Source organism: Heliconius melpomene, chromosome 14 (genome assembly GCF_056956725.1).
Source record: "Heliconius melpomene rosina isolate 202511_hmr_F chromosome 14, ASM5695672v1, whole genome shotgun sequence".
Lineage (NCBI taxonomy): Eukaryota > Metazoa > Arthropoda > Insecta > Lepidoptera > Nymphalidae > Heliconius > Heliconius melpomene.
This window is the reverse complement of record NC_140402.1, coordinates 3,175,640-3,203,312: the sequence shown is the minus strand read 5'-3', so window position 1 is coordinate 3,203,312 and position 27,673 is coordinate 3,175,640. Positions and strand designations below refer to the sequence as shown.

Sequence of the window (27,673 nt, the reverse complement as noted above, 5' to 3'; positions counted from 1 at the left end):
CGTACTATATACTTTTATTAAATTAGCGAATTATTTTTACATTTTTAAATATAAATTATTATAAAAAAAAAGATACATTTAAAAATATAAAATTAATATTATTAAATTAATATTATTATTATAACTGTGATAGTTAGTTAATTTTCAATACAGTAAATATACTAACATACAAAAAACGTGATATTTTACTCTTTTTTTATATATAATGGCAAGGAACCCTTCATGCGCAAATCCGACTCATTCCGAAAGACAGCATAATATTAGTACATATAAGTTCCAATTTTACCCTTTGGCTACAGAACCCTAAAAATGTAAACCATATATCAATTTTCCTATTAAATTAATATTATTATTCGCTAGCTACAGCATAGTATAGCATCCCTAGTCATAAACCAACATAGAAATTGAAACAACCAATAAGCACTTAGACATTTCTTCGCAAACACTAAGAGATCACTTTTCCATCTGTTAAGATATAAACTGACGTCACTAGCGATCGTCCTCACGAGCTGATAACGTAAGTCAAAGCAAGTATCATTAATGCCTGATGGCGTGGGTTATAAGGTATTTGCGTATCAGATCTGAACACACTGTCACATGTTGGATGCATGACGTGCTTTTCCGATATATTAAATGGGAACCAAAAGGGACGCTAGCTGCATGCACATAATAGGCATTTTGTGGAAAATGATGAGGTATTTTCTAGTCTCTAACTTGTGCTGAATAAAATCAATGTGTGAAATAAAAATATTTAAATTGATATTTTTTTCTCATGTACCAAGATAGGCAAAAATAATTTAGTCTTAGGCTCTCCATCGTTTATTCTTTCACCAATTCTAGAATCTCAAAGATATCGAATCGAACCTGAAAACCAATCGCGGTTACCGTCAAACATGGTTACTGTGCCGCGGTGCCTCAAATAGCGTGGAGTCTTTGATTTCGATATATGGTAATATTTATTTGGTATACTTCCTCGCTCTGGTAACATGTAATATCTCGAAATATGTGCGGAAAATGGGGACGAGCGAAATACTTTAAGTCTAGGTTCCCTCTGCCTACCCTGTTATTAAGCGAGAGTGTAAAGCTAAAAAAATATCCCCTAAATTCTGTTTTACGGAGAAAAACGGAGAAACAATCTCTATTACATTCAAAAACATATCACGTTATACATGATTGACCTACTTTAAGATATCTTCAATTAGTTTAGGTTCACTAAGCCCACTCTGGAGTTCGTTGGATCGACCATACATGTATGGAATATTTGCGTTCAGTAGGACCCTTGAGACCCTTTAATCTTGGTATTGGTATTTATTGATATGTGTGTGAATGATGAAGATAATCTTGCGTATGGTTTAAACGTTTAAGACTAGTAGTAAGCCTGACTTTGTTTGTATGTGTAGGTATATTGTTTATTAAGCTAATTCTGTTTTGGTGTGGTATGAAGAGAGTTTAATGGTAAGATGTTAATTTCTCTCTTTCAAAACATTTTTATTTTTTGTATACACTCTACTAATTACACTTAGCAAACGATAACCATGCCATTCGTAGAAATGAATTATCTACTATTTATTATTTTGTTCATTTCTTCGCTCTGGTAAGAAAGGAAAGCGCGGCGTTCAGTTCTGTCTCTGAAAGTGGGGAACGGAGTGTCTTAACACTTTTTTTTTTTTTTTTTTATTTTAAAAAACTACATCCACGGGCTCATAGTTGCCCGTGCCTTTTTTTATTTTAAGAAAGTTTTTTTTTTTAATGTGGCGTACTTAATTTTGGGACAATTTAAACTGTACTTATATCTAGAGCTTATACTAGAGGGGTTGGATGAGACCCCTACCGACAATTTTTTTTTTTTTTTTTTTTTTTTTTTTTTTTTTTTTTTTTTTTTTAATTTTAAAAATATATATTATAATTATTAGAGAAATTATTAGAATAAAAATTATAATTATTAGAGTCTTTTGTATAATTATTATAGTCTTTTGTATAATTATTATGTATATAGGTGTGGAATTTTAGATTTGGCCTGGCTTATGCAGAACGCCTTCCTTAAGTTTTTGGATCAGTGTCTCTATCACCCTATCGTCTCTTTGTGACATTGCCCCTTTTAGGTTCGCCTCCACCACCTCCGTAAATGAAGCGCCCACCGCTCGGCTGATGAAGTTGCCTATTGCGTCACCGCCATCGTCAGAGTAATAGACACAGGTGTTGGTGTGTCTCGTCACTGCGACGACTGCGTGAGAGACGCTCTCATGTACTCGGATCCGTGCGCGTCCGGTTCGGACGATGACGACGTCTGCGAAGGTCTGCCCCTGAGCCTCATGGATAGTCATGACTCGCGAACCTGCTCCAGCTCCATATCCCTGGTCTTTCAGCTGCCTCTTCTCCTCCTGCGTGTGGACCAGATATAGGGTGCCGTCGTTACAGTGTGGTATTCGCGCGTCGGTATAGTGTCTTAACACTAGGTTCCCTCTGCCTACCCTGCTGTGTGCGGGATACAGCGTGAAGCTGTTTTTTTTTTTTCTAGAATATTTCAAAACCACGGCTAATATAAAACTTATCATATTTCAATATAAAACCTTTTTTTTTTTCATGAAGCAGCAAATCTATTGCAGCATGTGCTATAACAATATGACTTCTGCATTATGTTACTCTAATTAAAAAAGTGAGTCACGAGCTTGTGACTGTAACGCGACGTTTACGAGTTCGATCCTCACTTGGGGGAAGGAACTATTATTAATAAATATTTTCATTCTTTCGCTCGAAAAAAACGGTGAAAAGTGAGGAACTGAGTGTTTTAACACTAGAGCTGCTATATGTGAAGCGTGAATCTGATTTAATTATTTTTTTATTAATTCTTCTATTAATATCCACAAAATGTCAAAAAGATTCGTTTTGTACCAACACGCCTATAAAAACTATACATGTACTAGTTTATCATGAATGTGTGACATCAATGAGTTGGGCAATAAAAGAATATGTGGCCAGAAATAGATGATGGCAACTTGGCACGTCCCAGCAGTTCACACATCGTGATAGGGTTGTTTTCTCTCCATTGATATCTAAATTATATTTAAATACTAGGCTTTGTTCTCTATTAGAATACGCGGTCTAATTTTGGACTATATTTTGTTTTTATATAACTATCCATGCTATGTAGGTATATTATGGCACATCTCTTAAATCAGTTTTTTTCATATTTTCTAGCAATAATTTTTTTATTATGTATTTTTCTTACATTTACAATATTTAATTTAGGGTTTTTTCATTGTTTTGTAGCAGAGTAGGTATGGCATTGGTGTGTTGAATGGTAAAACTTCATTCCTCTGAATGGGAATCGAACCCACAGCCATCGCTTTACAATCACACACTTGTGCCTCTGCGCCACGACCACCTCAAAGGGCTACCGGGGTCCTTTTAAAATAATATTTATTAAAATTTCTAGAGTGTGCACCAGTTTATTCTGGGATGGGCACGAATCACCCCGCCCTCCTTCTTCCTACGCCCATGGTTTTCATTACTCAAATTGTTTACAAATTGAAAGTACACATTATAATTAAATCTATTCGCAAACGAATATACGAGTATATTTATTTCATAAAGCAGTTATTTGAATATCAGTAACTTCAATTTAAAGGAAATCTAATATTGTACAAATAATTTCAGCTCTAACTTCTGTATGTATTAGTTTACGTTCTATTCGTATATATTCTATTCATAAATAAGTAAGGCCATTCGTGACGCAGGGGCAAAAGTATAACAGTGAACGCGACAGGTCGTAGGTTCTATTTCCACTCGAGGAAATTAAATATTTCATATTTTCATTTCGTCACCCTAGTGTCGAGATAAAGGGCGGCGCTGTGTTCTGCCACTCACATGCAATGCCTCCAGAAACCGGCGAAAAGCAGAGAACGGAGTGTTCTAACACTAGGTTTCCTCTGCCTGTTGTGTACGGGATATAGCGTGAAGCTGTGTATGTGTGTGAATGCACTAATACTATAGATATGGATGTTAAATCTGAAATTAATACTTTTATTTATTTTTTTATTTTATTCCAATGCAACAGTAAAACTATTCACATTTTCTATTTGTACCTAGAGGGCTCTTATAATTCAAATACTAGTACTTCTCTATATAATTTAAAATGACTTCGACATATAATACACGGTGCGGTACGAGCCGAGTCATAATATAAGCTACTATATAGTAAACGCTACGAGTCGAGTCATGAAATAACCCACTATACCGTAAAAGCGATACTTTCACGGCAATAAAAGGCGGCTTCAAATGTACACGATATATCCATAAATAACTGCGCTGCAAATCCACTCAGACCGCATGAGGACAACTTTTAAAAAGCCTTTCCTACCTAAATTACATTTGCAACTTGCATCTAGAATATTCTCAGCATAAACTATTTGATCTACTGTGAAAAGGATTTATTTATTGGTATTATTCTAGAAATAAGGTTACCAAGACTTAACTTGTGATATATTGTTATAAGACAATTTTTTAGAGGGAGTCTAGAGGTAAGGCATCCCGCTCACCACTTTTCTTCTTTTTTAGTTTCACAATGTATCCCGCTTATAGCAGGGTATCCCATCCATTTTCGTCGAATTCTAGAGACATTGGGTGTTGAATGGCGGCACTTAACGCCGCGTTTTAAAATGTAAATATTAAATATAATTATCCAAAATATATTATATTATTTATTTGCCTGAGTAGAAATGAAACTTGCAACCTGTCGCGTTATTAATGGTTTCTAATTATTAATTAACCCTTAATCAAATATTGGGAAATTATTTCCCACATGCCACTACTGTAATTTTTTTGTTTTATTTCGTTTTTGGCAACTCTAATCAGTACCAACCTTAGGGAAAAATAATCGTACAGAATTTTTTAATTTTATTAATTTGCAACATTTTGTCTTAAGGCGCGAACTGTCATTGTATGTCAATGTCAAAAACACAGTTTGAAATATTTTGTGAAAAAACCGGTTCAAACGGAAGATTTAAAAGTTTTTGAAGAAAAAAAATCTGGTAAGTGCATAAACACAATAATATTGTAAACTAGATTTGTTTTCTGAATGTTTCTTACGGTTTTTGGGCTCGCAGCATTGATATTTGTTGTATTTTCTTAGGTTTAATTATGTGGGAAATTATTTCCCATTGTTTGTTCCTGCATTTGAAAAATACCAATTTCTATATATACAATAAATAATTTGTCTGTTGCACTATATAAGTACCTAAACAGGTATAGTTACTTATAATTTTATCTAACTTACACAACATTGTCAGCGAGTAACTCATATATGGAGCTTTCTCGAGAGTTATGACTGCGATTGAGTGATTTCTCACTTGATTTTTATAACTATTATATTTTAGAACTATTTGTACTGCTCAGACTACCAAGTTAGTTTAGACTTCCTTTTATTTGTTTTAGATATTTAAATATGGACGCTAAAAAGTTACAAAAAGTTCTAACAAAGAAAAAATTGGAAGAGGTGGTGCAAAATTTAGACAACTTGTCTGATTTATCAGCCTCAGATTCTGAAGATGACTCATGCTATGTCAATAGCATTCATTCTCCATCCGATACTTACCTCAATCAGCTTGACGATAACCTAATTGAACAACGTCTTGAATATATCTTCGGCTTCGAATCGAATGAAGATAAACAAGAAACGCCTACTATACAAGCCCAACAGATTTCAACGGATGCCTTACTGACAGCCTTAGGAGAAACATCTCATATCACAAACTCACCAACAACAGACAGTCCTTTGCTAACTTACTTAGATACAGAAAATGACGAATGTAATATACAACTTCAAGACATTCACGCATTTGAAGTTCAGCAAGACTTAATAAATGTATCTCGAAACGCCATATTTCGAGAAATCAATCAATCATTAATAAATGTCATTGACGTTCCCATGGAAGAGTTTTTGGCAGATGATGAACAGACTGAAACTAACAACGAAATACGCAGAGATCGTTCTAAGCCAAGAGTATGGGAGACAAAATCCGAAACCCATGATATTCCCGTTTTTGAAAAACGTTTTAAACCCAAGGCGAATGACACGCACAAAACTTCACCACTAAGTATTTTTGAACGGCTTTTTCCTGATGAACTGATTGTTATAATTGTGGAACAAACAAATAGATACGCATATCAGAAAAATAGCAACAATTGGCAACCAGTAACTCAACAAGATATTAAGGCGTATCTAGGAGTTTTAATCCTCATGGGCTTAAATCCTCTGCCGGACATGGAACTGTACTGGTCTTCAGATCCTTTTTGTTACAACAAGGAAATTGCCCAGGTTTTCCCAATCACAAGATTTAAAAAAATTACGGAAAATCTCCACTTAAATGATAATGAAATGGAACCACCAAGAGGCTCTTCTGAATACGACAAATTATATAAACTGAGACCCCTCCTCACAGAACTGAACAAGGTTTATCAGAGAGAAGCATTTAATTCTGAAGTACAATCAATTGATGAATGTATGGTGAAGTTTAAAGGTCGAAGTTCGTTAAAGCAATATATGCCGAAAAAGCCCATCAAGAGAGGATTTAAAGTCTGGGCAAGGTGCGATGCAAAAACCGGGTACTTCTACCAATTTGAAGTTTATACTGGAAAAGGCGACAGCACGGAAAATGAAGGATTAGGATACAATGTTGTCATGAAACTCTGCAGTAGTGTACCAAAAAATACTTTAGTCGCATTTGATAACTTTTTTACAAGTTGTAATCTTATGGAAGATCTTTATGATAAAAAGATTTATGCAGTAGGGACAGTCAGATGCAATAGAAAAGATCTACCTGATATAATAAAGAAAAAGCAACCAAAACCATTGCGATTGGAAAAACATCAGTTTGCAGCTGTTACTGCAGAGCCAATCACAGCCATTAAATGGCTTGATACGAAAGAAGTCGCTATACTTACGACAGCCCATCAGCCACTAGATACAATGCTTGTAAAGAGGACCCAAAAGGATGGTTCTAGAGCAGACATTCTTTGCCCGAAAGCAATTGCTTCGTATACACTTAGCATGGGTGGAGTTGATCTATTCGATCATTTTAGATCATCGTATCCAATAAGCCGTAAATCACGAAAATACTGGATGAGACTTTTCTTTTTTTTGTTCGATGCATCCATAATAAATGCATATATTACCTACAACTATACACATGTTGCGACCCTTCACGGACACCGAGAATTTAGGTTACGCTTAGCACGTGCCCTAATAGATAATCACACAACACGGAAAGGTAAAGCACAAACAGGTGTACTTTTTAAAAAAGATAAGAAAGGGGGTAGGTTTGGCGTGCCAGACGAAATTCGTTTATTGAATGTGGGCATACACTTGCCAGAAGAGACTAATACTTACAAAAGGTGTCGCTTTTGCAGTACCAAACAGAAAGAACAGAGAACAAAAATACAATGTTCCGCCTGTGGAGTAGCTTTGTGTGCTAAAAATTGCTTCAAAACCTTTCACACTGTTCCACCTCAATAATATTATTTTTCTTAGTAATTAAGTTTCAGTTTATATTAAAACTATATATCATTCCTAACGTTGTTGTTTCATTTTATAACTTTATTCACTCATATTACAGTATTTTTTTCAATTTTATTATATAAGACAAAAAAGAAACAAGTAAAGTAGGAGCAACTTACATGTATAGAACTTGTAGTAAAAATATATCAAAAGTTGAGAGCTATTCCGGATAATGGGAAATAATTTCCCACTTAATTATATTTTGCTTTGAAATACCGGATACTGGGAAATAATTTCCCACTGCAAAACCCCCATTTCCCCCCTTTTTATAAAAAAAAGGAGTTGTTTTTCGAAATCTACGGCACCCACTTACCTAAAAGCCGTGACCAGATTTCAAATTACTCGAAAAATAAAGTTTGTTTGATTAAGGGTTAATATTGTAAAATTTAAACAAAAAAGAAGCGTAATATTTATCGATCATGTGTGTATATATGTATGTTATTTTGTTTTTATTGTAATTTTTTTTTTTCATAAAGAATTCTTACAAGGTGTACGTGACACTCCTCACATTGACAGTATGTTTTCGAAGGTCACCAAATCTTATACCTCTGTTATCTTTCATTCTTACACTATTAATCAAAATTAGTATTTATATAAGTATTTCTTATTTGAATATAGGGCCATATTATCTATTATCCTGAATTCGGCAGAAAGTGGGGAACGGAGTTCTACGGGAGACTAGGTTCCCTTTGCTTGCTGTGTGCGGGATATAGCGGGATGCTGAAGAAGTTTTGAAATATATCATGAGGATTTGGCCGTGGTCATCCCCGCGACGATTCAAAGATTGATAGTTAGGGGAATTACCTAATTATTTTCATTTACTACGAAACTATGTATGGCGTTAAGTTCCGTCGCAACTTGTGTTAGAGTAATAGGTTCTCGCTGTTTAATTTGATATTCGGGGAAAAGTGATAAGCTGTTTTTTGATGCCAATTTGAATCTGCTACCGTTTTTAAACCCATTTTAAATTTAACAATAATTACTTCTTTATTAAGTTAAACAGAGAGATACAAGCGTACGATCGTAAACATTCGGAGGAATTCAATATTTACTATTTTCTTTTCCTCTCCTCTAAAACAAGGCGGAAAGTGGAGAACGGAAGTGTCTTAATGGAAAACAGAGTATCTTAAGACTCCTATTACCTACCCTACTGCGGTATACAGCATGTAACTAAAAAAATTATATTGACATCGTCACTTTATCAAAATCCTTATACAGGGGTTACATTTCTCTCATCCCGCGTTATCGTAATCGAACCCCCACTTATAAATAATTTGGTTCTTATCACGAGTTACTTCTGCATTCTATATCTGTTCGGCCATGATCTAAAACGGCTAGTGGTGCGCCGTAAACACTACGTTATTTATAGTAAGTATCGAGATAAAGAAATTCTTTGAATACATATGGTGGGAATTTCTTTTTAATTTTTTTTATATAAAAAAAATCAAATCCGTTTCACGCTGTATCCTGCACACAGTAGGGTAAACAGACGAACCCTAGTGTTAATACACTTTATTCTCCACTTTCTGCCGAATTCTGGTGGCATTGCGTGATGAGTGGCAGAACTCAACGCCGCGCTTTGCCTCGACACCTGTGTAATGGTTTATTGACTTTATATGACATTGTCTTAATAGTAAGAAAAAGTTTTTTATTTAGAAAATGTATGAATATTCAGTAAAAAAATTTATAAACTATGTAAATATCTAAAAATATCTATGGTTTTCGTTATTTTCACACGTCTTAAATGAAATTATATTAAGTGTATGATTCACTTAGTCAGGTAGCCTCAGCTTACCATCAAATAATACGCGATTAATGCAAATAAATAAAAAAATGAATTTTAAAGTGTATACTCGTATATATATTTTTCATTTTTTTTCTAGCTTCACGCTCTATCCCTCTTCTAATAGGGCGGGCAGGGGGAATTATATTAAGATACTCCGATCCCCAATTTCCGCCCAACTTTCTACTATGCTACCAGGGCGCAGAAATTAAAATATTAATAAATAATTATTCATATCCCCGAATGGGAATCGAACCCATAGTCACGCTTACAGTCACACCATTGTTCTACGACATCCTCCAATACAAATAAATATTAATTAAAACCTAATACAAAAATAAAGAAGAGTGATGTAAAAAACAGTGTTTCTAAATTCATTGCCTACAATAAAGTAAATTTATAGCAAGTTCAATACGACAGCTTGTAGATTTCATTAAGTCTCTTTATTATATCACTTTGAATTTAATGATACTCCTTGTTCTTATATTTAATAATTTATAATGAAATAAAAAATATTTTTTATTAATTTTATATTTATGATATATTCCAAGTACTATTTTGTTTATTATCTCAGTGTTATTTAATATTCTTCATTTTTATAATTAAACATTATTATAATACAAGTATAATGCTGAAAATTTTAGTTTTCAATGTATAGTCTTTAAATTCTGATTATTAAATAAAAAATCGTGTTTTCCAAGTTGGCGACAGCGCGAACGGGTCGCTGCACTAAAATATAAATACAATTTTAAATATTTCCCTTATTTGTATAAAAATGAAATATTTAATATTTTCATTTCTTCGCTCTGGTGTCGAGGTAAAGCGCGACGTTGAGTTCAGCCGCTCAACACACAATACCTCGAGAACTCGGTTCCAAATGGGGAACAGAGTGTTTTAAAACTAGGTTCCCTTTATCTACCCAGGTGTGTGCGGGATTCTTGATTCTTGACTTCAAAGTTAATAGAACAGTAATTGAGCCGCGGTCTAAACTTGGACTTACTGAAAGTTATCCTTAATGGTTCTATGATAAAACTTGTAAAATCGCGTTCAAAGTTAAATGAAAGTTAAATAGAGATGGACATTTATTATTAGTCAAGTATAAAAAAATAAGTAAAAATCTTTTGCAAAAAATACAACAAATAAACAATCTACTGTATAACATTCATCTTTTAATTTATTTTTTCGTTAGCTTCACTCTGTATCGCATTTATAGTAGGGTAGGCAAAGGGAACCTAATGTTAAGAGACACATTTCTCCTCTTTCCGCTGAATTTATGAGGCATTGCATATTGACTCTCGGAATCCAAAACCACCAGAGCGAAGAAATGAATAGGCGAAATTATTCCCAATTCATTCCAAAGAATGGATATTATCGAAACTCTTCACCTTAAATTAAACATAAAATGTCTAGCTATACAAAGCTATACTTCAGCTATATATCGCTTAACCAAAGAACAATAAGTGTTACACCACAAAACAGGCAAAATCCATTAAGAATCCTCTCAAACACACGCCATCAATGGAATTGCTTGCACTAATCCCGCTATCACGTTATCACGCTTACGTCACGTCTCCGCTGATAGCGGGGCTAGCATCTTTAGTATTTTTTTCAGTTTCACTCTAAGATCTCGTGTGTGAAATGTTTTGGTGAAGTAGGTACATAAGTTCGATTTTTTGAGATGTATCGGCCAAGTAAAATTTGGAAAGGTAAGTTATAATTTTATTATGAACGTGATGATATAATGTAGAATATTAATTTTAAATTTAATTTGTCATATAACGGTATTTTAAAAGTTATATTTACCAGTATCGTAAATTTTAATACCAAACTGTATAAGAAAGTCTTTAGCAACGTTTTTTTAGTTTAATATTATTAATAAATTAAATAACAAAAGTACTTAAGTGTATATATTGTATTAATATTTGCAGAAACAAAAGCTGTATTTTAAAACATTAACCTATATCAAATTTATAAAGACGTTTCAAGAAATTAAAAGGTTTTCACTATTTAAAAAAATATATTTAAACTATACCACGATATAAAAAAATGAAAACCACTAATAATTTTCAGAAGTCATTAACGACTTTGAGATGAGACTTTTATTTTTAAAAGCTTTTATTTAACTTGCAATGTATGTATGTGGGTTCGGGTGAAATCTTAGAGCTCAATTTTGAAGTAGATATCGTCAACCGATTGAGCTGAAATTTTGTATACACGTTTACTTTGGATGACAATGCACGATAAAATATGTGACGTCATTCTAAATGTAATATGGCGGACCATGCAAGATGGCGGAATTGTTATTTTTAATGTACTTCTACAATATGGGTATCAAATGAAAGAGCTCGTTGAGAGCAACTTGAAAAATAATGTGATGTCATTCTAAATCCCATAAGGAGGATATTGAAGATAGCCGAGTATCTATTTGGTCTACTTCTACAATATAGATATTAAATGAAATGGGTCGTTGACCGTAACTCTAAAAATAATGTGACGTTATACTAAATCCAATATGGAGGAACATCTAAGATGGCGGAATAGTTATTATTTATGCACTTCTGCAATATGGGTATCAAATGAAAGATCTTGCCGAGAACTATTAGAAAAATAATGTGACATCACTTGAAATCCAATAGAATCGTGCTGATTCAAGTTTTTTGTGCTTTCATATAATGAAAGGTATGTTCGTACGATTGAGCTGAAATTTTGTATACATGATTGGTTTGGATGACAATGCACGATAAGGTTTGTGACTTCATTCTAAATACAATATGGCGGACCATCCAGGATGGCGGAAAAGTTATATTTCATGAACTTCTATAATATGGGTATCAAATGAAAGGGCTTGTTGAGAGTAACTGGAAAAATAGTGTAACGTCATTCTGAATCCAATATGGCGAACCATCCAAAGTAACAGAATAGTTATTTTTGATGCACTTGTATATTAAGGGTATCAAATGAAAGGGCTTCTTGAGAGCAACTTGAAAAATGATGTGACGTCATTCTAAATCTAATAAAGCGGACCGTCCAAGATGGCGGAATAGTTATATTTAATGCACTTCTATAATATGGGTATCAAATGAAAGGGCTTCTTGAGAGCAACTTGGGAAATAATGTGACGTCATTCTAAATCCAATATGGGGACCATCCAAGATGTACGAATAGTTATTATTTTTGCAATTCTGCAATATGGATATCAAATGAAAGGGCTCATTGAGAGCAACTCGAAAAATAATCTAACGTCATTCTATATCTAATATGGCGGACCATCCAAGATGGCGGAATAGTTATATTTAATGCACTTCTATAATATGGGTATCAAATGAAAGGGCTTCTTGAGAGCAACTTGGGAAATAATGTGACGTCATTCTAAATCCAATATGGGGGACCATCCAAGACGTACGAATAGTTATTATTTTTGCAATTCTGCAATATGGATATCAAATGAAAGGGCTCATTGAGAGCAACTCGAAAAATAATCTAACGTCGTTCTAAATCCAATATGGCGGACCATCCAAGATAGCCAAATAGGAAATTTTAGTCTACTTGTACAATATGAATATCTATTGAAAGGGCTCGTTGAGAGTAACTCGAAAAATGTGACATTTTTCTAAATCCAATATGGCGGAACATCTAAGATGGCGGAATAGTTATTATTTATGCACATCTGCAATACGGGTATCAAATGAAAGAGCTTGCCGAGAATAATTAGAAAAATAATATGACATCTAGTGTGAGAAACCAGAAGGTTGAAGGTTGAAATGCCAGGAGGAAGAATCCTCTTGGCATTAATCCCGGCTATTGCCAGGGTCTGCCTTCCTACTCAACCTACTCCACTTTGCGCGGTCTTTAGCGTCCTCAGTGGTTAGACCATTGGCTCTCATATCCGGCATCACGACATCCAACCAGCGCTTCCTTGGGCGTCCAGGAGGTCTCACTCCAGGAACTGATATAGCAAGGCACTTGCATCCGACTTAGTTCTTAGACCGGCGCGTAACGTGGCCATATCATCTCAGGCATATCATCTTGGAGCTTATCTGCTACGTCACGGACCCCAAGACTACCTCGAACGAATGTGTTGCGTATGCGGTCAGACCGCGTTACGCCGCACATCCACCTCAGCATCTTCATTTCCGTGACGTGAAGCTCCTGAGTGTGCCGAGATAGTGCTGGCCAACATTCGCTGCCGTATAAAAGAACCGGTCGTATGATGCTCTTGTATATCAGTCCCTTGAGCTTGGCGGTTTTCTTCGGTCACAGACCACACCAGTGACCTCCCGCCATTTGGCCCAGGCAGCATTATCCGGCCATGGACATCGTGATCGATGCCTCCAGACTCGTGCATAACGGATCCAAGGTACCTGAACTTTTCTGACTTAACGGCTGGCTCAGGACCTATAAGGATCGTGCTCGAGTCCGGGCTCCCGCAGGCCATGTACTTGGTCTTCGACACATTTAGTTTAAGACCGCGGTTCTCAAGCGTACCCTTCCAGAGGTTCACTTTACGCTCCAGCGTCAGTCGGTTCTCGTCAATGAGTGCTATGTCGTCAGCATACATCATCAGCCATGGAGGCTGCACTACATTGAATAAGAACGGACTAAGAGTCGAGCCCTGGTGAACCCCCACTGTAATCAGGAAGGGTCTAGTGTCGCCAACAGCATTCCTAACCATAGAAGAGGAATCGTGGTACATGTCTCTAGTGTGAGAAACCTAGCCAGTGGTAACTAAAAAGTAAAAAATAAATTATAAGCAAAAAATCATTTTTAGAAAAAGCTTTTATTTAAACGCTTTAAAAAGGAGAAAATAATTTTTTTCTTTTAAATTTTAACTATCAACTCATAACCTCATTGTACACAATTTATATGATCATAAAAGCTTGTCGCGTTAATCGATATTTAATTAAATTGAAACTTTAAAAATTGAAACTTAGCAGATTTTATATAATTAAATTAGCACTAGTTTAGTTACACAAGTAAATCACGCGACAAGCTTTTATGATCATATAAATTGTGTACAATGAGGTTATGAGTTGATAGTTAAAATTTAAAAGAAAAAAATTATTTTCTCCTTTTTAAAGCGTTTAAATAAAAGCTTTTTCTAAAAATGATTTTTTGCTTATAATTTATTGTATTTTTCTTCGACTTTAGTGAATATAAAATATCAAATGTTATTGACGTTGCTAGCATAGTAACTATATGTACATTCTTACTATCTAATGCGGAAACCTAGTGTTAAGACACTCCGTTCCCATTTTCCACCGAATTCCGGAGGCATTACGTTTTCAGTAGCGGAACTCAACGCCTCGCTTTGCCTCGACACCAGAACGAAGAAAATAGAAATATACATATACTATATACAGGGTGTCCCAGGAGTCAACGATAAAACGAAAACAGGTGATAGACCAAGTCGTGACAGTTATGGGAAAAATATGAAAAAAAATCTTTGTCATATATTTTTCATATTATATTGATTTTAAAAAATGTCAGAAAAACCGACACCCTGTGATGATTTTTAAGGTCCTAAGACTACAAATATTACTCTTTCTTCATTTTTTTTTCTGTAATGTAATCATGAGTAACCCTTCTGTGAATTACAGTTTAAGATTGAAACGCACCTGCATCAGTTTTAAATAAAATGTCGTGTTTTTGCCAAACATTAAATTCAAAATAATTACTACACCCAATTTTAACCGACCGTACTGTAAAAAAATGTACTACACTGTTTTTGCAAGTAATCTCAAAAGTTGGCGCATTTAATCTGGATTCCGAAATGGTACAATACTTGCTAGATTACTTCTTAGTTGAAGAGAGAAAAATCGAAATACACGGTAATCACGACAATCACGCAAAAAGCGTGATTGTCGTGATGTCGTTTTTTAAGCTTCACGCTTTATCCCTGCTCACTTCTGCTGAATTCTGGCATTGCACGTTGAATGGCGAAACTTAACGACGCTCATACCAGCGAGATTCATTACCTCGAGTGGGAATCGAACCCAAAATAAAATAAAAAAAACCGATGGTTGTGAGAATTTTTTGTACTAGGTACTGTAGTTTGTTGTAGTAGAAAGTTTTGTAAGATTATAGTTATTTGTCGTTTTAGTTTTTCTTTGTTATGTAAAAAAATATGAAATTAATAAACATTACATACATGTAAAACACAAAAATAATCATTTCCACAAATGGAAATTGTACCCACAACCACCAGTTACATTCCAGTGCCTCCTATTTTCTAAACTTATCATTTTTATACTTGCCTAGAAATAATTTCAAAATTTATGTAAAATATTTATACCAGTAGAGATAACAAGTGTATCTTTAATCTTAATCTCTCAATTTATCTCAGCCAAAATAAAATACGCCTTTATTTATATCCACGTGAAGGAGGGCGTGGAAATTTTGAAATGAAAACAAAAACAAACCATTTTTATAATCTTTAAACATCATCGTTTATCTATTAATCTTTTTTTAATCTCAATTTATTATAGAAATATATTTAGCTATTTCACAACAAGAAAATCTAAATAGCTTAGTTGTGCGACTGTAAACGCAACAGGTTCTGGGTTCGATTCCCACTCGATAAACTGAAATATTAATTATTTTCATTTATTTGCTCTGGTGTTTAGGTAAAGCGCATCGTTGAGTTTCGCCATTCAACACGAATGCCTCGAATATTCGGAGGAAAGAAACAGAGTATCTTAACAGTAGGTTTTCTTTGCCTACCTTGCTATATGCGGGATACTGCGAAAAAAAATAATTAAATTAAGAAAAATAAATACTTATACGAACTGGCTCTGAAAACTAAAAGAAAATAAAAAAAAGTAAAATGAAACATAATTTTGGATTTCACCCAATTTTCTCAAATTTATATTAATATCTTTATTCTCTATCTAATGCTGTTCTATCCTCAATTACTATCAACATTTCAATCCTAACATCTGACATTTAATTAAAACCGTCCACCATCACGAAATCGAACCTGTTCCCATCAACCACATGTCAGTTTATCAATAAATCATACGACGATGACATGGACTTAACTCTAATTAGATAAGTACACACGTAAAGACCTCAAGGTGTCTATGATTTAGAGTCCCGCTTTACGGCCTTGTCTAATCACACCTTAGCTGTGTTGAGTTATTGCGCTATTAACTTTTAACGTTGCTTTGTGCGTGTGGATTATTTTTTTTATTATTTTTTTTTTAAATTCCGCTTGTAGCGGGTTAGGCAGATGGAGCCTAGTGTTGTAACACTCCGGTTCCCGATTTCTGTCAAATTCTGGAGGCATATGCATTGACACCAGATCGAGGAAATTAAAATATTTCACTTTCTCGAGTGGGAATCGAATCCACAATATGTCATGTTCATAGTCAAACGATTGTGCTCTTGGTAAGTTTAAGGATACCGTTTAATAATTAACTTGGATTTATATATAGGTATACATATTATATTCAATTCAATTCATTCATTCATTCATTGAATTCAATTCAATTTATATAATAAATTGTTGATAATTTTTCTTTCTTAAACGTTAAATAGTAATTTATATCAGTTTAAGCAAAAAAAAACATAACAAAGAAATCCACGGAAATTTTGCCACTCGCGACGTTGAGTGCGGCCACTCAACAGAACGTCTTAAATTCAATTGGCAAGGGACAGTATCTTGAGACTGAGTTCTCAGTTCTACTGCATTCCGTGCAAGACTAAACGTGAAAGTCGCAAATATGATTTTAATATACATTTCAGTTTCAAAATACATTATTCGATCAAAACTTCTTGTAATGACTAAAAGTTATTCCATTTTCTCTAAAGCGTGTAACTGATTGGTCAATTTCCGAATTGCAAATGTAATATTTGTATGAAATTGTTAGTTTCAAAGGAACCAATCTCAAGCATCAATTGAACTATTTAAGCTCTTGTAAAACCATTTTTTAAATGTCAACTATCTTTAAATGTCTTTCTAGTAAAATTAAAAATAATATCTGTAGATATATTAGATTTTTACCAAGGTAGAGTAGTCGTTTTTTAGTATTAATAAAAAAATATGGGTATATTAAGGTATCGTGGCGAAGAATAATATTTACATAATATATAAAATTATATTTATTTTCATTTTCTGGCTCTGGTAACGAGGCAAAGTGCGGCTTTCTACAAACAATGACTCGAGTTTGGGAATTGAGTGTCTTAACACGAGGTTTCCAAACTCTCTCTATACCCTGCTATTGGATACAAGGTGAAGCTTATAAAAATACTAGCGGCCCGCCCGCGGCTTCGCCTGCGTGAACAACGTTATTATTAATTTTTGTTTCCATGACTACGTCCTAGTGACGTCTATGCAAAATTTGAGACTCCTAGCATTTGTAGTAACGAAATTTCATACAAACTTTCAACCCCAAAAACAACCCCTTAGAAGTCGAATATTGCAAATTCCCGTCTTAGCGAGCACCTACGTCCTATATACCTCCTATGCAAAATTTGAGATTCCTAGCACATGTAGCTTCTGAGATTTCGTGATGAGTGAGTGACCTTTCGATTTTATATATATATATATATACATATAGATATTGTTTTTCTAATACTTAATAATAAAAACAACAAACAAACACCTTAACAAATCTAACATTAAAACATACAAAACAAGTTTGCAAGGCACTATCTGGATATGGACACGACATGTTCATTAAATTGATACACGATCGACCGCTGCCCTACATACTAATGGCGTTCATATATTAATTTTGTATATTTGATATATTTGCTTGCATTTTGATTATGATTTGTAGGACTAATTATTTTGTTATAATATGAATTTGTATTAGATATATATCAATATTTGTGTAGTGGGTTCGATTCTCGTTCGGAGCTTGTTTGCTTTGTTAAGGAGACAATAGGGCTAGAGTTAGAAATAGAGAGGCAGAAAGTGGGAAACGGAATGTCTTTATGGTATGGAAGTGTTTTAACAGTAGGTGCTCAGGTTCCCTCTGCCTATCCTGCAAAGTGCGGGATATAGGTGAAGCGAAAAAAATCAAATGTCTATGACGAGACAAACGATTTTAGCATATTTTTTCTAGTTTCACGCTGTATCCCGCAAATGGCAAAATAGGTAGAGCTCTAATATTAAGACATTTCGTTTCCTATTATGTTTTGAAAGCGAGACATTATATGTTAAGTAAGTAAGGATAATAATGAAAAATGCTTAAAATATCTATAATATTACATATTACATTACGCATTTTTCTATACTATACTACATTTATATTTACATACCTACATTGAATAATTGTGAAGTTCGAAACCACTTCAGGTCCTGATTTGAATTGATCGAGCGCAATTAGTTCCAATTATATAAAGCAGTCGATAGAAACAAGATTAGTAAAGAAATACTGTTACAATTTAATCTGATACGTAGATACGATTTTACTCTCTTAAATTATAAAAAACAAATTACAAAAACAGCTTCACGCTGTATCCCGCACACAGCAGGGTAAGCAGAGAAAACCTAGTGTTAAGATACTCCGTTCCCCACTTTCTGCCGAATTCTGGAGGCATTGCGTGTTGAGTGGCAGAACTCAACACGCCGCGCTTTGCCTAGACACCAGAGCGAAGAAATGGAAATATGAACGTAAATAAATATTTCACTTCCTCGAGTGGGGATCGAACCCACAACCGTCGCGTTACAGTCACACCCTTGTGCCGCTGCGCCATGACCTCAAATTATTAGAAAACTCTAAAAGAAAATAAAAGTGAAATGTCAAAACACGAACAACTTTGTAGGAGATAAATGATAAAAACATCAAGGAGGTCGACGTCAGCGATGCCATCATCAATTTCACTTTGTCGGGATGCCCGATACCGTCGTTATTGCTTAAACTTAATATATTATCCTGTTTGAAATTCAAATAAGTGTGTATTTGTCTATTTTACTTGCATCGAAAAAGGTAAAACTGGCAATATATGGTTTTTGGACTCAAAAATAGATTTTTAAACCATTTTTTCTATTTAGCCATTCCGCCCACGGATGGATGGATTATAGTAAAAACATGTAAAATAAAACATGTATTAAATAAACTTTTAGCTCTTGTTAATCATGTCTTAAATTTTATTAGCATACTTAATTTGCGTATAAAACTGTACTGTAATTAACTGTTAATTACGTAAAAAAACTGTGCGGTTTCGTAGGCACTTCTTTCTACGCCTCAACTGTGGAATGGCCTAACTGCGGCAGTGTTTTCAGGCCATATTCGAAGTTAAATGAAACTGTTAACTAAGATTTTCAAATATGATTTCTATATATTTCTTAAAAACAAAACAATAATTACATAAGTATAAAGCTTTATAACATATGACGCTATCCCTATCAGCCTCAAATAAATTTAATTAAATCACCAAATTTATCGCTACCTTCGAAGCCCTATTTGCACTTTCTAATATATCTCTTGAGATGAAACTTGAGTTTATTCCCGAGATTAAATGTTCATTGACCTCGCGAGTCGCGAGGGCAATAACCACGTACTGAAACGAACTAAGTTATAATGATGACAAATGGATGTAGGCCATCTTGTAAATATACTAGGATACTAATATCTTAAAGAAACTTACAAATTTCACTAGAAATGAAATACAAATTAAAACAAAAACTCTAGTAGTGCAGTGGAATACAGTCCGAGTACAAACGTCATGTTTAAGTTTGATCTCTATTCGGAGTAATTAATTATTTTCTTTTTTAAACCCTTTTACACTAAGCACGATGTTTAGTTTCGCCACACAACATGCAATTTAAAAAAATCGGGCAGAATATGGGGAAGCGGAGTGTCCTGACACTAAAGTCTCTATGTCTACACTATTAAGAGGGAAAAGCTTGAAGCTGTACCTTTTACATAAACTTTAGTTCAAGTAGATGGCAGACCAATAAAATTGACGTATGCAGTATAATTGAAACCGTTTATTTTTAAATAACCCCCTTTATTAATCTTAACTTCTACTTGTAACTTTTTTTATAAAAGTGTATTACATTAGCTATATATCTTTCCAGGACATGCAAAAGACAAAATATCATTAAATCCTGTAGAAAAAGTCAACTAAGTAATCTTGCCTAAAACAGCTGACTTCAAACTAGGATTTCCTCGAATTACGTTTCTAAACATTTTCCATTATTTTTCAATATCTTTACTTAATTTCTAAGTGGCAAGAGATAATAAAGAATTTTCCTGGAATAACTTCGCTATAGATATAATACTTTGCTTGTAGCTTTTAGGAGCGCCATTTGGGAGCTGAATATTTTTGCTAGTAAAAAAATATCCTAAAAAAATATTTATTAGGTCACAGAACTCCACGAGGCTGTCTTCCATTATACCATTTTTTTATTTATTCCATTCAATGTAGTCGAATTAAGTTCAGCCACTCAAAACGCATTTCCTCTAGAATTCGACGGAAAGTGGGGATCTGAGTGCCCTAATCTCAAAATCTGGAAACTAGAATCCCTCTGCCTACCACGCGGAATGCAGCATGAAGCTGAAAACTGTTCGTTTACCAAGGTCTACTCTAACTGAGTTAGAATTCCGCCAATCAACACGCAATTCTTAGAAATTTGGATGAAAAGAGGAGAACGGAGAGTCTCAACACAAGATTCTCTCTAATTACCCTACTATATGTGGGATAGAGTGTAAAACTGAAAAAAAATAGAGTTGATTTCGTACTACAATATGAATGTTAATTATATTGCAACGTCCAACGGTGTTATTTTAACCAAGTATATGGGAATACTCACAATAATTACTAGCTGACCGACTATGCCGCTATTAGTTAATTACTCTATACTTGCGAAATATTACGTGCGAACATACATACATACATATATATGCTTGTATATATGCATGTATAGGCACGTAAGAGCTCTTGCATTAATTTTAAGGTTTTATCCATACCTACATTATAAATTCGAAAGTAACTCTGTCTGTCTGTCTGTCTTTTACGAAATCAGCGAATTTAATAGTGATAAAATACTCATATAGCGATACTTGAGGGTTTCGGGATGAACATACATGTAATTTTTTTTCTCATATTTGTAATATTTTCGACATACAATTTATTCCGCCATGTTAATAACAACCGTCTCTATGCGACCGTTGCTAAGCAACGATTTGCAAAGTTTGTTGTTAGAAAACGTCACTAGTATGTTAATATAGATATAAATTTTGACAACAACAAATATTTGCAAGTAACCATTTTAAACTCAATAATATTAAAAAACCTTAAAACATCCAAAAGACGAGTTAAGTCGATCTCACCTGACACAAATCTAATTACTTTTTCACTTAAAAGGGGGTTCTCCCCCTTTATCTTCTGATAGAAAAAGTTACTATTAAAACATCTGCCTGGTGAAGACAAGGTGAGTGTTGAAATAAGGGTTAGTAAACGACTTAATGTCATTATTTTAGGCATATTTAACAGGTTTATATTTTGAATTTTAATGTTATTTAAGTAAAAAGTTTTGTTTTGTTTTACTAATTCATTTTCGTTTAAAATAAACAATGTTTGTTAAAAATAAAATTTTAATAAATTTTTTTTGAGTAGTGGATGTTTTGTAACTTGTAACTGTAAATGCAACAAGTTAGGGGTCCGAGTCCTACTCGAAGAAATGAAATATTTAATATTTTTGTTTTCTGAACGTAGCGAGGTAAAACGCGCCGTTAAGTTACGCTACTCAACACGCAATACCTCCAGAATTGGATTCGGAAAATGGGTAACGCTAGTGTTTTAATGGGAACGAAATCTTAACACTAAGTTCCCAGGTTCACTAGCTCGATTAAAAGAAGATAATCTTCTCTGTCTACATAAGTAAGAAATATCTATATAAATATTTATATAGCCATTGTTTTTATTAAATTACCAAGAAAATTAAATAATATACTATTTCTTAAGCATTCATCTATTTTATATGATATTTGCTAACTTTTATATGTATAGGAATATTCCTTATATTTCTAGTACAATTATTGACACTTCAGACTTTCCTCACTCAAATATAAGTGTATTCAAAGAACTCGAAAGCATCAACATATTTTAATATTAATAACATTACAACATAGTAAGAGCAACGTAGGTACACTGAAAGTTGAAAATTACATCTTATTTTTTTCAGCTTTACGATATATCCCTCACACAGGGTAGGCAGAGGGAACCTACTTAAGACACTCCGTTCCCCATTTTCCACCGAATTCTAGAGGGATGGCGTACGCTGCGAATTGCCTGGTTACTAAAACGATGAAATTAGAATAATATATCAAATATTCCCCGAATGGGAATCGAATCCATAACCTTCGCGTTTACAGTCAAACACTTATGTCACTGTGCTACGACGGCCTCTGAACATAAGATATTTAACAACGGCCTGTTTTAAAGTAAAATTATTATAAAGTTTTTCATTTTTACGCTAGAGTTCACGTAAGAATTAAATATTAATCGCAATCAAATGTTCTTTGAGACAGAAATTACTTTTTTGTTAATGTTTTAACATTTCCCAAAAATGAGAAACACCTTTAACAAGCACTTATGACTTATATTTAGTTTTTAAAACGTAAAATAAATATCTTTATTTACTGATAATCTTTTTTAAATATTATAATATATAATATGACGTAAGCCAACGTGCTATCAGCTAGATTGTGACGTCACTCTTATCACGTAGCTTATCAGTTGTCGGAACAAATTAATAGAAATGAATGGTTTTATTCTTTGAAGAATAAATAGAGTTTTATCCTTTTCTAATAGCTTTTTGATATTTCCTTTCCACTTTACACATATATAAGAAAAAGAATATGAACAAGGTCAACATGATTTGACAGATTTAAAGTGCAGGTTCTATTCTCGCTAAGTTTAAGCTAATATCTAATATTTCGTTCTTTAGATCAGTGTAGAAAATTAATAAATAAAAATACATACTTAAAATTATATTATAGTTAATTATATATGACATAACCTTGTACGCTAGTGTAGTTAAATAGTGCTTTTATCTAGAATTATTATAGTTTTTATACAATATTTTTGTTTAAAAATATTTATACAAAAAAATATAAAAAAACTCTATTATCTCTAACAAAGCAGAAAAAAGCTAAAAAAAATTAAAACAATAAATATTAAAAATTTCTTACCCCCAACAAAATGACCTGACTTGAAATCTTTTCACAAAAGATTCATTTTTTACAATATTCTAGAAGTTGCAGAACTAGCAACCAGAGCGGCCATATTACGGTGCATGGAAATAACGCTATTTGCATATATTAACTTTTATTTTTATTCACACAACTGAAATATGAATACTGTTACTTCTATTTAACTAGTATAGAAGTTACTTTTTATTTACATAAAAACTTCCTTAATTGAAATTAATATTACAGCTGTAAGTGGCCAGTTGAGGCGCAGAGGCACAAGCATGTGATTATCAACACGACAGGTTGTGGATTCGAATCCCACTCGAGGAAATGAAATTTATTATTCTTATTTATTTGCTCTGGTGAAGCATGGCAAAGAGTAACGTTCCGTAGAATTTTGGATTCACACGCAGTGATTTTAAAAGGGAATAGGGCAGTAGAGAGCGTAGTGTCTTAACTTAACACTAGGCTCATTCTGCCTATCCTGGTGCGTAGCTAATAAAATTTAATAATAAAATGTAATAAAATTTATAGCTTAGAAAATTATTTTATGTACTAGACTTTTTGATGTCAACATGGAGAAGTTGTGAATTATTACAATGTTGAAAATGATGAGGTTCATTTCCTGCTAGCGAATATATTTATATTCAAAATGTTTAAGAGAGTTTAACCTGGCAAGAAGTTATCGCTTATAAATACGAATAGATTTTTTTAAATGTGAAAACTAAATTAAATACGATATTTGGTATATTACTAACAAAAGCGATTATTTTAAAAAGTTATAACAAAGAAAAACGCTCGAACTGGATAATCTCTCGAGAACGTGTCGAACTTCCTTCACAAACAATTTACTGTGGAGCTTTATATAATCTTAAGTTGTAAAATAATAATAGACTTACTTATCAAAAAGACCATTCTGAGTAAATATCTTGTTTGAAATTTTTCCATTTTTCTTTTCTTTATGACTACACTTCAATTTTTTTTTTCAGCTATACGCTGTATGTAGTATATGGTGTATAGGAACCTAGTGTTAAGGTTCTCCGTTTCCTAGTGTCCGTCGAATTCTTGGGTCATTCTAACTGCTACTCAACGCGGCCCGCCACCTCGCCACCAGAAACAAGATATGAAAATATTAAATATTTCATTTCCTCGTCGAATTAATGTCTATTATATGTAATGCAGGATAGTTGCCAGCTAATATAATAGATTGTACCATTGACTTTGAAAAAAGTAACTGTTGAGTTTCTTGCCGGCTCTTCTCAGCAGAACTGCCTTCCGAACCGGTGGTAGCTTTTTGTTCATATGTTCATTCGACGATTCAAAAGTGCTCATAATACGTTTATTTGAATAAAGAATATTTTGAATTTGAATTTGAATTTGGAATTGAACCCAAACCCACATGTATTATATGTAGTTAATTCTGCCATAAATATACCAAATTTACCATGAAATAATAAATACAGATAATGTTATTATAAATCATTATATCCGTTTTTTATCTTCTGTTCGACCATGTTCAGTAGAAATCTCGAATTATAATCAATATTTATTAAATTTTAGTGTTCTTATCTTTATGCCTCCCTAATTATATTTAAATTATTCATATTTATCAGTTCTATTAAGACCATGCGTTGTGTTAAGTTGCGACTTTTGCGCTAAACGCTTGACTGAGTGAAAACGCAATATCTCGAATTCGTGCAGCAAGAAAGGAACGTGTCTTGATTACCCGTCTCCAAGGCACAGAATCTCACTCCAAGAAATGAGATATTAAATATTTTTATTTCCCCGCATTGGTAACGAGGCAAAGCGTGGCGTTGAGTTACGCTACTCAAAATGCAATGCCTCAGAATTAGGTGGAAAGTGGGGAATAGAAGTGTCTAACAGAAACGTAGTGTCCTAACACTGGGTTCCTAAGTTTCCTCTGCCTACCCTGCTATGGGCGTTCCCACCTTGGGAAAAGAAATATTTTTTATATATGCACAAATTATTTTTTCAATGCTTTTTTTACTTATAACTGCGTGAAGTTAGATATTTATAGCCAAAACAAAATTGTAATTGAACTCGATTCCCCACGTACTTTCAGATATCAAATATTTGCTTTGTAGAAATTTTATTAGCAAAATATTTTACGAGGAAAGAATTGAAGGAAAAATCAAAACACGATATACTCGGCTTCGAATGAATCAATTTGAAAATATATTTACGTCTTCTTATATACATATATATTCATAGCCATATCGTTAAATAAAAAAAAAACAATGAAAATAGCTATTAAATTCTCACTTAATTAGATCATTTTAATAGGATTGTAATTATGTAACGGTACAAAAATATTTAGTATTTATGCTATGCAACACATATTAATAGAACTTTCTTCTTCTTCTTCTTCTTCTTAATGTACCTCTCCAACTAGTGAAGGTTGGCAGTCAACTTCGCATACTTACTTAGCTATATATAGAACTTTACAAAACACTAGGCGTTTAAAAGAAAATACTTAAATCTCATTACCCACTCGACTATAACTCTCCGTATTTAAAACGGCATATAAAATAGAATGTGACACAAAAACAACAAGAAAGTATAAACGTAGCGACGCTAACAAGATTCCCTTATCGTAACGCCGCGAACGACGTCAACCGCTCTACTTACATCGCGATCTGTTACTTGAACAAAATGTTGAATATTTTTACCTAAAAATTCTTGCTTAACTAAAGTGACGGGTTTCGTGAAAATAAAAGAAAAATGCCGTAAAATGTTACGTGGTTGTTTAATATTTGTTTTTTTGTAGCTTCTTTCTGTGGTAGGCAGAGGGAATCGTGAATCAATAAGTAATAATAAGACAGTTTTCTATTGATTATATTTGATATATCTATTTTACCTAGCACGTGTAGCAAATTCAAATGCCTTTTTAAATATAATTAAATACAAATATATATCATTTCATAAAATATAGACTTTTTTACTGCAAGCAAAACGCTAACAAATAAACTTTTTTCCCACTAAACATTCTTACATTAAAAATCTCTATAATAATATAGTGGTACTATCTGCATGTCCGCCCCAACGTTTCCATGTGGGTCTTTAATTAAGAGCCCGCTTCAAATTGCTCTTAATTAGTTAGTTCTCGTCTGCAGAATAACTTGGTCTTTCGTAAGTATTTGCAAAGTATTTTAATTTCAGTTCAATTTCAACATTGATATATTAAGATATAGCCTATGTAAGGAATGGTATTTTTTAAAGTGATATATGTTTTTGGATTTTTTTAACATATTTTTAGAGTTCCGTGCATCAAAAGGTAAAAAGCGGAATCCTTATTGGATCATTTTGTTGTCCGGCTGTCAAGACCATTTATTTATCTTGACATCACGGGGAGGCATGAAGCTGAAATTATTATCAAATATTTTGATCTTCAGAGGCCATTCGTAGCACAAATTGTAACTGTAAACGTCCATTTAGGTAGGGGGTTCGATCCCCATTCGACGAAATCAAATAGTTATTAAAATTTATATTTTTATTTCTTCGCTCTGTTGTCATGACAAAGAGCAATGTTGAGTTCTACCACTCAAAAAGCAACTCCTCCAGAATTCTTATTCTTATCACTAGATTCTCCCTACCTACCCTGCGGAGAGCGGTATTCAAAAAAAGTTACTCTCTTTATACTATTATATTAGTTACTCCAAAAGAAAAAAACATTTACTAAAATTAATTAACAATAAGCTTAAATAACTTAACGCTATATAAATTAGAAAAATTTACATACTAATAGAGAATTAATGTAAAAAGTCATCGATTAAACAAACAGGTCCGAGCACAGCGCGAGCACGGATTAGTTGCGACAAACGACTGTATAAGGCTTAACTGGAAACTATAAATGTACAAGAAGTGTTAGGAAATATTTTCTATTTTACACCCATATAACATCTTATTATGGCCTGTATAGACATTCTAGATCAATATTTGCATTTTAGAAATCAAATTTAAAATATTTATAAAAATTGGACAGATTTTTATAATTAAATCTAAAATAACAGTTTTTTTCTTCGTAATTAATTTTTATACACTGCATCATTTATGTTATTAAATTCATATTTTAATTTTATGCACTAAAACTAAATGTGGTATAACTGGTTTTTACTCATGACCACATTTGCCTGACTTGATTCACACCGATACAATTAAATGTAATTG

The 27,673-nt window shown here is 33.3% G+C and overlaps 1 protein-coding gene across 4 annotated transcripts in view; it reads left to right on the top strand.

Moving 5' to 3' along the window:
• Pde8 (phosphodiesterase 8) overlaps positions 1–27,673 on the top strand; it is a 149,731-nt gene that overhangs the window by 60,080 nt on the left and 61,978 nt on the right. The window lies entirely within an intron of this gene.